Genomic DNA, 11290 nt, shown 5'->3' with positions numbered 1-11290 from the left:
TACAACAGTGTAGTAAATAATGGGCAATCAACAATTCCCCCACTAACCAACAATCACGAGGTTGTCTCCTCAGCAACCGACAAGGCTAACATGCTTGCCAGTCGGTTTGCCTCAAACTCCACACTGGACCCTTCCAACCACCCCCTACCTGACTTTCCTATGCGGACAGACGCCACACTAGACGATCTGAAAACCACCCCTGCTCAGGTGCATGCTATCATAAAAAACCTTGACACCTCAAAAGCATGTGGACCCGATCTTATCCCAGCTGTGCTATTAAAAAAGTGATCAGCCGAAGTAGCTCCAGTTCTCTCCAAACTCTACAACAAATGTCTTAATGAAGCTTGCTTTCCGGGTTGTTGGAAAACTGCTTCTGTTGTACCAGTATTCAAGAATTCTGGCGAAAGGACAGACCCATCAAATTATCGCCCCATTAGCCTCCTCCCACTTTTTGCCAAAATATTTGAGACCATAATTAACCATGCTCTAGTCTATCATCTTACAGATGCTGAACTACTGACTGACAAACAATATGGATTTAGACAAGCTCGTTCCACAGCAGACATCCTCACCGTGATCTCTGAACGTATATACCAATCACTGGACAAAGCGGGGGAAGGCAGAGCGGTAGCTCTAGATATATCTAAGGCTTTTGACAGGGTATGGCATGAGGGTCTCCTCAGTAAAATCAGATCATACGGTATCACTGGTAGAATACTTAACATAATTAAATCCTTCTTAGATAAGAGAAAAATCCAGGTAGTCCTCGACGGTCGCACATCTAAACAATATGATATAAATGCGGGAGTGCCCCAGGGTTCTATCCTTGGACCTCTATTGTTCCTGATATTCATAAATGACCTCCCCGACAACATTGCCTCTGAGATGGGTATATATGCTGATGACACTACACTCTATGGCAGACACGACAGGAAGACGAATGAACACATTTCTAAAGAAATGGCAGAAACACTAGAGGAAGACCTCCAATCTGTAGTGGAATGGGGACAAAAGTGGTTGGTCGCGTTCAATGCTGCCAAGACTAAACTAGTTTCATTCAATAATTACAAGAAACCCTCTCTACCACCAATAGCAATGGCCAACGACTCTTTATCTGAGAGTCCATCTTTCAAACTCCTTGGCCTAACGTTCACAGGAAACATGAGTTGGAACAATTACATTGAAGGCATTGCCAGGGCCGCTGCAAGAAAGGTAGGCTCTCTCTACCGTGCTAGAAAACTACTAACACCCGAAAGTATCCTGTACCTCTATAAGGCCACAATTCGCCCATGTATGGAGTATTGCTGCCACATCTGGGCTGGTGCATCTGCTACTAGTCTCTCGCTCCTTGACAAGGTTCAAAAGAGAGTCGCAAACCTGATAGGCCCTGAACTGGCATCTAAGCTTCAGCCTCTGTCCCATCGACGAAATGTTGCATCCCTCTGCCTTTTCTACAAGTATTTTAGTGGTGAATGCTCTGATGAACTGCAATCACTTGTGCCCCCACGACGCGAGCACCCTCGACAAACCCGACAGGCTACTAGATCCCACCCCCACACTGTAGAGGTCCCTAGATGTAAAAGATCTTTTTACTCCAATAGTTTCTTCCCCAGAACCGCAAGACTCTGGAATTCCATTCCAGGTCCCTGCTTCCCCAACAGTACTGACGTGCAGAAGTTCAAGTGTAACGTGAACCGACACCTTGCTGCCCAAATCCCTACATAGTACCCCAGTAGTTGTTGCCCCTGATAGTAGCCCCCTACACCAAAGTGGCAATTTGCCTTGTTTGGGGTGAAAATGTAATAAAAAAAATAAATAAAATAAAAATTATATAGTTTAAAACATTTAAGTATTTATATAGTTTAAAACATTTAATTTAAGTAATTATATAGTTTAAAACAAATTCTATATATTTTATCATAAGTGCTCGATAAAAATCTTAATAAAATCCTCATAACATACAAAGTCTAATATTAAAAATGTAAAGGCGAAATTTATAAGCAATTTTTATTATTGTCAGAGTTCATGTTTGCAGTTAAACTCTCTGTCATGTGAATAAGTACCTCTCTTTAGATTATCCAAAATGTTTCAATTAGATTTAAGATACAGGTGTTGGCTGACCAGTCTATGTACGAATCCCATATAAATATTTTTAAACATGTTTTAGTGAGCTTTAATGTGTGACTTGATGCATTGACTTGCATAAAATATTAACAATTTACATTTGACTGAAGGTTGATTATACAACCAGATAAAGACATTTTTACTTATTTTTCCTAACAGTTTATATCTTCATGAATTAAATTTATATCGAATAAATATTTAAAGAATTGATACTGTCAATATCAGAGCTAGTTTTACATGTCTTAAATTACCATTGTTCCACATGTCTTAAATTACCATTGTTCCACATGTCTTAAATTACCATTGTTCCACATGTCTTAAATTACCATTGTTCCACATGTCTTAAATTACCATTGTTCCACATGTCTTAAATTACCATTGTTCCACATGTCTTAAATTACCATTGTTCCACATGTCTTAAATTACCATTGTTTTGAAAAAGCATTCGCATATGATATGAATAAGATTTTTCTTTGTATTTTATTTTACTTCAGAAATCAAAAAGCCCTTTTGTGAGGCTAACAATTAATATGAGATATGAGTGTTCAACTAAAGTTCAACTTTATTTCTTAATCGTTGTGTTAGTGAATAAAATTAATTTTGCTCTGCTCAAATGGTCTATAAACTGTACCTAAGAGAGATGAACGCTCTCATCTCGCACAGTTCTATAAGGTGTAACACTTGTTAGCCTCAATCTAAAAATCTGCAGGATTATCATGCAGGAGTCAATGCTGTTCCTCATCCGTTATGAAGATGATACATCTAGGAAGAACACCAGAGTGTATAGAAGTCCGTCGTTACTCTGTGCATTAATTCACTAATGACGGTGCCATAAAACAAAACATGGAAGTAATTTTGTATCAAGAAACTGCTTAAAATCAAAACATTCCCTCCTGGGACTAATCGTTTATTTCTTTATGAGTTGCATTCAAAATTGATACTGTCACTTTCAACACAAGTTGTATTAATGGCGTTCCATATATTTTCAAGTGTAAGTTTGCAAATGTCTGTTTAAATTATCACCTTTTGAAAATGTCTTTCCATACATTTGACATGAAGAGTTTTTTTTATTTTTATTTTACTTCAATATAAAGTCTTAGAAAAAAAAGTGCCTCATCCATGGCAAACAGTTACTTTCTATATGAGATGCACAGATTTTTTTCGAGTGTTCAACTAGTTTTCTCCTTTTCTTCTCAAATGTTGAAACAGATATAAACTTTTCTTTCCCCATTGATCAGCACACTATGTTTTAGTATATCTTTTTTGTTTCCTGATCTAACCAGATTCCAGTATAAGAATTGATGTAGTCTGGTGGAGTTTAAATCTAAGTTAACTGAGATAACATCTGTGCGATTCCAGTTGTATAGATTTTTTGTGGGGATCTTATTTGGACCACGAATACTATTTTATATCAAATAATTGGTCAACGTTTGTAGAATAAAATATCCATATATATGATTTTCCTATAGGCACTTGAGAATAGTTAAAATTTCTTTTTCATTTCAGAAATCAAGAGGTCTCTTCTTGGGGTTAATATTTTACCTTTGTATGGGTTACATGGATATCTGAGTTTCAATTAAATTCTTTTCTGAGTTAGTAAAGACGTAAACAACACTATTCTTCTCACAACTTGACCAGGTTATTGTGTAATAGTATATATTTCTTGTGGTCTCTTTGTTTTACCGAATGCATCTATTGTGTTGGTGTATCAAGTTCTGAACTGTTGCTAAAGGAAAACTCACTTAGAGAAGGTGCTCCATTCCTCATATAAACGAGTGTGGAGTATGCATATCGAGTGGATCTTATTTGAATTGCAAATATTATGTTATTTTGAATATTATGTTATTTTGAATATTGTTATTTTGAATATGTAGTTTGAGTTTTCTTGTAAGAGGAATTATCCACAGGCCACATCGTTCCGATAAACTACTGTAAATTTGAGTGTTTAGTAAGCAAATATCTGCATGTGTATGATTAAACAATAATATATCAAAGGATTCCCTTCCATCACCTTAGTTGTGCTGGTAAAAAAAGATCACGTAATTTTTAAGTAATAGTTGTGTTCATAAAATTTTCATGTTGGATTCTGTTGTAATGAGCGTGATATGTATTTACAAATGTTTTTGTGTGTAAACTTCAGGGTTTGATTTTCCTTATCAATATAAGTTTTAAGTGTGTTTAAGTAAAATTTCTTTTACACATATCTTATTTGCATATATTACAATAAATTTTTCATTCAGTTGTTTTTCAACACATCCATTTTTCTTGCTATGTAAATGTATGAATCGCATAATTGTAGAGGATGCCTTATGATTCATTTCATTTATGTTTTTTCGTATATGTTTAAGCATGTTTTATTTTAATTTAAAAGAACAATGTTTTTTTTCTAACTTGGAATAAGTAATCCTACCATATGCCAGACATTCACCCGCTATCTTATACATTCAAACGAGAGATCATTTTTGAGACTATAAACATCTTTTAAAGCCCAATTGTTGGTATTTCTTTTGCACTTGCTTAACTGGGTTTATTTGCCAGATACTTTTTGAAAATTCTTGTTTCCTGAATCTTGTTGTTTGTGTTCCTTGAGTATGCAGCTTTATTCTGGGGTTAACGTCGAATTTCTTTTATCCAAAAACAGCATTGATGTTGTGAAACTTTAATACGATGTGTTTAATTCGTCAGCATTTTGCAAATCTTGAGTAAATTAAGTGATGATCAACTATAATTTTGTTGGATTCCAGCAGAATTAGATGGATTTTTTCAAGAAATATATTGGGTGGGGAGTTGTTTTTTTGTTGGCAATACAGATAATTTTGATGGAGTACACTGCTGAGTATTGTTATTTCTAAATGTAAGATTCCATTTCCACTTTTTTCATTGTCATCAACGTTTATTGCATAATTTCAGTCAGGTTTTCATGATGTGATGGTAAACACACTTGACTACAAGTTTTGTTGTTGTGAAATCAAAATCCTGGCAAATTTGCTGCATTAGGAATTTAATACTTTTTGACACTTCCTATTTCAGGATGAACACAGTATAACAAACAAAGCCGATCTGCTGTAATGTGGTAAAATATGTGTCTTTAATGAACTTTTTTATCTCTCTCCATCCACACACACACACATACATATATATGTGTGTGTGTGTGCGTGTTTGTGTGCGTGTGTGTAGAATAGTTTGTACTTGGAATTAGTTTATAAGAGACGGAATAAAACTGAACTACTCTTTCCCATTCTTAGGTTTTAATAACTAAACACATTTCAATGTCACTTTTTAACTTGTTTTTGTTCATGTGCTTACTCATACATTTGTTGCTGTGAATTTTATTTGCTTAATTCAAACTTCCTCATATTTAATTAGCAGGAAATATCTGATTTTATATATTTAAAATATTGTTAACTAATTTATTTCAATAGAAGGTTATTAATACAGTTTGGTAACTACAAAAGTGTCTGCACAAATGGATTCTCTCAGTACTACAGCAAAATCGGATGAGAAGTTACATAGATAAAAGACAATATTAATTGTCTTGATTAATCATCATAACTTCTTTAGCCAAATGTTTGAGTAAATTCAATAAAAAGGATGTACTAGAAGTCTTAGACAACTTTTGTCATTTATCATTATAACATGCAACTGTTGAGCTAACTGTAACTTGTACGATGTCAACACAGTTGTATATTTTTGAGACACTTGTTACAAATAAACTTCTCTATTCATTCTTCTGATCAATTAGAGCAAGTTTAAACAAGCTTAAAATTATCAAATAAAGTTAAGCAAGTTTGAACAAGCTTAAAATTATCAACTAAAATTAAGGAAGATCTCTTTATTTTAGCATAAACATCTTTCATAACTTTTAAATTGGTCTGTCAGGCTGCAGTTCGAATAGAATTTTGGGATGTGTCGACACACATCTATAAAAGGTTTTGTCTGTCTATATGTTGCTTATGCATCAAGTTTGTGTGCTAAATATGTAGACAGATTGAATATCTACTCGGAGAGTTTGAATGCTTATTATACAGCATTTTGGGTGATTTCAGTCTCTTTGTAAATGGAATTGTCAGAATGCTTCAACATGGGAATACTTTATTCAACAACTAAATCTTGATCAAATATTCAGAATAATGTAGTATTTGAAGTCCAAAGAAGATTTTGTCATTATGACACACAACGGTTCATACAACGAATAATGCAATAATTCCGAGTTGTGTTACTTACAGAACACTCCAGCAGATAAATTCTTGTAGGAAAAGGAGACTACGAGAAAGATATGCATAACTATGTTATATATAACTAAGTTATAGCATAGCTATGTTATATATAACTAAGTTATAGCATATCTTTCTATATCTGAACTTTTTTACTAACTCAACATTTGAGAAGTAATAGGGAATATTCGGATATTTATGCATCTTACAATATAATCCTTATAATTCTGGAACTTACACTATATCTGGTTTAATCACTTTGACACAAAGGTTTCATATTAGATTACTGAAGTTAAACATAGTTGAACCTGCCCAGTACATATGGATGACCGTGTGGACTACTAAGGACTATATGTATTCCAGTAAGTAGTATTTAGGAGATAAAAGCTCCTTCCTTGAAATGTTTCAGATCACAAACAAAGCCTATTTCCCAAGAAATTGCCTTCACCACAACCCAGAAACTCAATCACCCCCCTATATAATATAACACATGTTAGCGTTTTTAAAAATCAAAAATGCTAACATATACTATCATTTTAGCACGATACAAAAATGTACGACTAAAAAACTTTACATTATGGGAATAAGTTTTTTTGGTACTTATTCATTTTCATTTTTTCTGTTTCAAAAAAACTACCGTTTTCATAAAAAATAAACTTTTTTGATGCAGGAAAAGCCTTTTTATGAGGACAGATTAGTTAACCAAATTCCTCTTATGTTAAGAATGCGTTTCTAAACGATAATGGTATTATGTTAATGATGTCCATAGACTGCACAAGTACATTCTTTTTGATGAGCTTTTATGATGCGATGGTTACTATAAGATTATATAAGATTAGTGGATGCTATGATTACTATATGATATATAAGATTAGCGATTGTGATCTTAATATTCGCGTTTTTTATCATGTTTTGTGTGTCTCCGCATGTGTCTCTTTAAAGCAGAACTGCAAGAAAATGCGGATGCACATCGTGTACAAGAATATGGTTTCTCTCCAGTGTGTGTTCGCATATGATTTGTTAAATTAAACTTTTCTGCACATGAAAACCCGCATACTTGACATGAATAAGGTTTCTCTCCTGTGTGTGTCCTCATGTGTCGTTCTAGTGAAGAATCCTGTGAGAAAGCAGCTTTACAGACAAAGCAAGAATAAGGTTTCTCTCCTGTGTGAGTTCGAATGTGTTTTTTTAGATCAGAACTATTTGAAAATGCAGATGGACACACTTTGCAAGGATAAGGTTTCTCACCAGTGTGTGAACGCATGTGCTTTTTCAAATATGAACTGTTTGAAAACGCACTCGAACATACAACACAAGAATATGGTTTCTCTCCAGTGTGTTTACGTGTGTGTTTTCTTAGATCCGAACTTGTCGAAAATGCAGCTGCACATGTTTGGCAAGAAAAGGGTTTCTCTCCAGTGTGTGTTCGGACATGGACTTTTAAGGAGGAATTCTTTGAGAATGCAGATCCACAAGTTTCACAAGAATATGGTTTCTCTCCAATGTGCGATTTCATATGAAGTTTTAAAGCAGACTTAACGGAAAATACAATCTCACATATTTTACAAGGATGAGGTTTCTCACCAATGTGTGTTTGGATGTGTTTGTTGAAATCTGAACCACAAATAAATACCAATTTGCAGGCCTTGCAAGAATAAGGTTGCGCTTTATTTTGTATTTCCATATTTATTGGTGAACACGAAAATTGTGAAAAGAATGCTGTTCCGCCAATGTTAGAAGATTAATATCTGCAGCAGAAAAAATATTGTTTCTTTGCCATCTTTGTTATCTGTGAATGAAAAAGACAAATTTTTATATCATAAAAATATTTTTTTAATCAACTGATTAGATATTAGATATTCACTCACTCTATGATGACAAAATAAAAATTATCATTCTTGTTTAGTACGACATAATTTAATACATGTATATTGACATAATTGATTATATATGCATTGACATAATTTAATATATATATCTGTATTGACATAATTTAATATATATGCATTGACATAATTTTATATATATGTATTGACATAATTTTATATATATGTATTGACATAATTTAATATATACATATTGGCATAATATATATGCATTGATATAAGAGCATTATTTCAAACAGAAGAAAATAAAGAACAAAAGACAAAGAAACACATGTACACTTTTAATTAGTATCGAAGGTTATCAGATTAATTCCTGAATACAGTAACCTAATTGATGTACTTAATTAACAATAATAAAAAGTGGTTAATGTTATGATTAGTTTTTTTTTGTTTTGACTGAACACTACGAAATATTGCATATCAGAATACTTATATCAGCAAAATATTAATACATAAAATACTCACAGATATTTTCTTTGCAAAGAATATAGTTAAAAATAACCAATAGAAAAGTCTACACTGAAGTTAGTGTATCTGAAGTTCGAGAAGTGAATACCAGAAACAAAAGAAGGCACGCAACATTAAATAGAATTAGATAAACTAAAGTAAAAAGGAAGAATTGTAGACTATAATTTAAATTTATTCGACTGATAAGCTTGTATGGTTTCAACACAACATGAATGTTCAACAACTAAATATGGAAATCTTGTCTGTGAATAAAGAACAAGAGTGTTAAACTAATAAAATCTCATACATCAAAATCCATCAAAATACACTTTCTCATTGTAATATATCATTTAACCATGATTGTAATATATCATTTAACCATGATTGTAATATATCATTTAACCATGATTGTAATATATCATTTAACCATGATTGATAAAAAAGGATTATAAGTTATCTATATTAGATTTCTATGGGTCTGTTTCTCAAACACTGAAAAGCTGAAATTTTATGTTGTTATAATAAGGTGCAGCGAACTAATAATAATGCACAGTAAGGGATTAATATAAATTAGTCACCACAATCCATTTACTCTGACAATTTATCTGAAACTATTGGGTCGATCTGGCTGATATTTTGTATGATTCGTTGCATAAGATGCAGCAAACCAGCAGTCGATACACATTTAAGGATTAATAAGGATAAATTCGAAAGAATGTCATTCAAAATTTCAATTATTTTTCACATGTATTTTGTACAAAACAAGGTTCCATTCACAAAATACATCTGAACATTTGATCACGAATCAAACCAATTGGAATTTACTCAACTGAAATATGGCAGTTCAAAATAACATTATGGTTTTGTAAAAAAAATAAAGAAAAATCTGTATGATGTATGCGACAAAAGTAGAATATATTTCAAAAATCACGGAATTGATTTTATCTTTGAAAAGAAAATCATTTTTAAGCGATTAATGGGAATTCGTAGTAATTACAGCAAAATTATCGCAAGTTTAGATTATTGAGTTATCTCCTTTTGCTTTGTTTTTAGATTGTTTTCAAACTGGCGGAGAAGACATCCGCACTTCTGTTATTTATAAAATTTGATTTTCTAATTTAAAAATAAAATTACTTGATCAATTTGCATGATTTTTGGAATATGATATTTTTGTACATCATAGGTACATAAATCGTGCAGATTTTTTGGTTTTTAATATACAAGGAATTTTGGACGTGTACCTAAATTATTATATTTACTTATTAGTGAAAAATAGTAGTGCACCAAATATTACGCAAATTATAATAAAATTTGGATAAAATATGAAATTAATTTACTATTTAAATAGAGTTCGTAGCCTACAAACTCCAAACTAATGCTTGCCTTAAGCCAGTGTGTAATAGACAATTATCTCCTTTATTCTAAAAGCACTACAACACATTAGCGTGTTTAGTGCTTGTGGACTCTGAATTGTAAATGAATTTATTTCTTATAAAAATCTTCTCATTTATTTTAAATAAAGTTTGTGTACCTTAATATTTTTCCATTCTTCTCATCTGCGGGTCTTTGAAATCTGTGCTCATACAAAAGTTTCACACTTTTTACGTAGTCTTTTGTATTATTGCTGTCTTTTCACAAGTGTTCATGATCTTTTATTTTGAACACATTTCAACTGAAAGTCACTCGAGAGAATGAGATTGTCATTTAATTATTGTAAAATGTTGATCAGTTAAAATTTCATGCACAGTTCGTATCGTGTCGAAATAACATTATTATTTAGAAACCAATGTAACTATTCTATGCTTTCACTTAACAATTAAATGAACAAAAGATACTGGAAAAACTAAATTTGAAAATTTTATCTAAAAAAGCATGGTCCGTATTCTGTATAAGTACTTTTAATTTTTAACATTCAAAAAGGCATTTAAAATTTATATATATATATATATATATATATATATATATATATATATATATATATATGTATATACAATTTGTTTGGCTTTATACCCTCTAATCACTTAAGGTCACTTTGTAATATGAGGAGAATGGGCATTTCTATAGAATTACCTGTCTTCAAACCGTTTTTTAAATTATTTTTGATTGGGATTTAGTTCGGGTTTACATAGGGGCAAACTGGTTTGGAGATGTTAATGGTTTTATAAAATTACTGATAAACAAGTTCTTCAAAATAGAGTATTTTTTATTCAGAATATTTAAATTTATTGTAAAGATATAGAAGGTCAATCTTCTGCATTCCTCATATTAAGAATAGGTTTATAAATAATGAGAAACCCAATTCTCAATATGAGGCGTGGAAGAGGGTCTTTGTTAAGTATTCTGTCTCTACACTATATTTGTCTATGATTGAAAGATAACGAATGCGATGTTCTCAGTCAAAAATGTAACCTAATTAGAAAACAAAAGCACTAAAAAATCTTTATACATTTGTCACAGAACGAAAATGTCATTCCAAAGATCACATGAATTGATCAAGTAGTTATTTTTTTCAGAAAATCATTTTTATGATGAAGTGATAATGGTGTGTCGGGATCTTCCATACTTAATACAAGGCGACAACTCAATTCGAATTACTTTTAAGTGATAAAAATCGTAAAA

The 11290-nt window shown here is 32.0% G+C and overlaps 1 long non-coding RNA gene across 1 annotated transcript in view; it reads right to left on the bottom strand.

Annotated features, from left to right (window-relative positions):
• Window positions 1-2585: 2585 nt before the first annotated feature.
• LOC145270813 (uncharacterized) overlaps window positions 2586-11290 on the bottom strand; it is a 28555-nt gene continuing 19850 nt past the window's right edge. The window contains exon 2 of the long non-coding RNA XR_013865578.1: window positions 2586-8127. This is a non-coding gene — a long non-coding RNA (uncharacterized LOC145270813). The remainder of the gene's footprint in view (window positions 8128-11290) is intronic.

Source organism: Euprymna scolopes, chromosome 46 (genome assembly GCF_053919585.1).
Source record: "Euprymna scolopes isolate OS-2025 chromosome 46, ASM5391958v1, whole genome shotgun sequence".
Lineage (NCBI taxonomy): Eukaryota > Metazoa > Mollusca > Cephalopoda > Sepiida > Sepiolidae > Euprymna > Euprymna scolopes.
The sequence above is the reverse complement of the archived record's forward strand: the minus strand, read 5'-3'. Positions and strand labels throughout refer to the sequence as shown.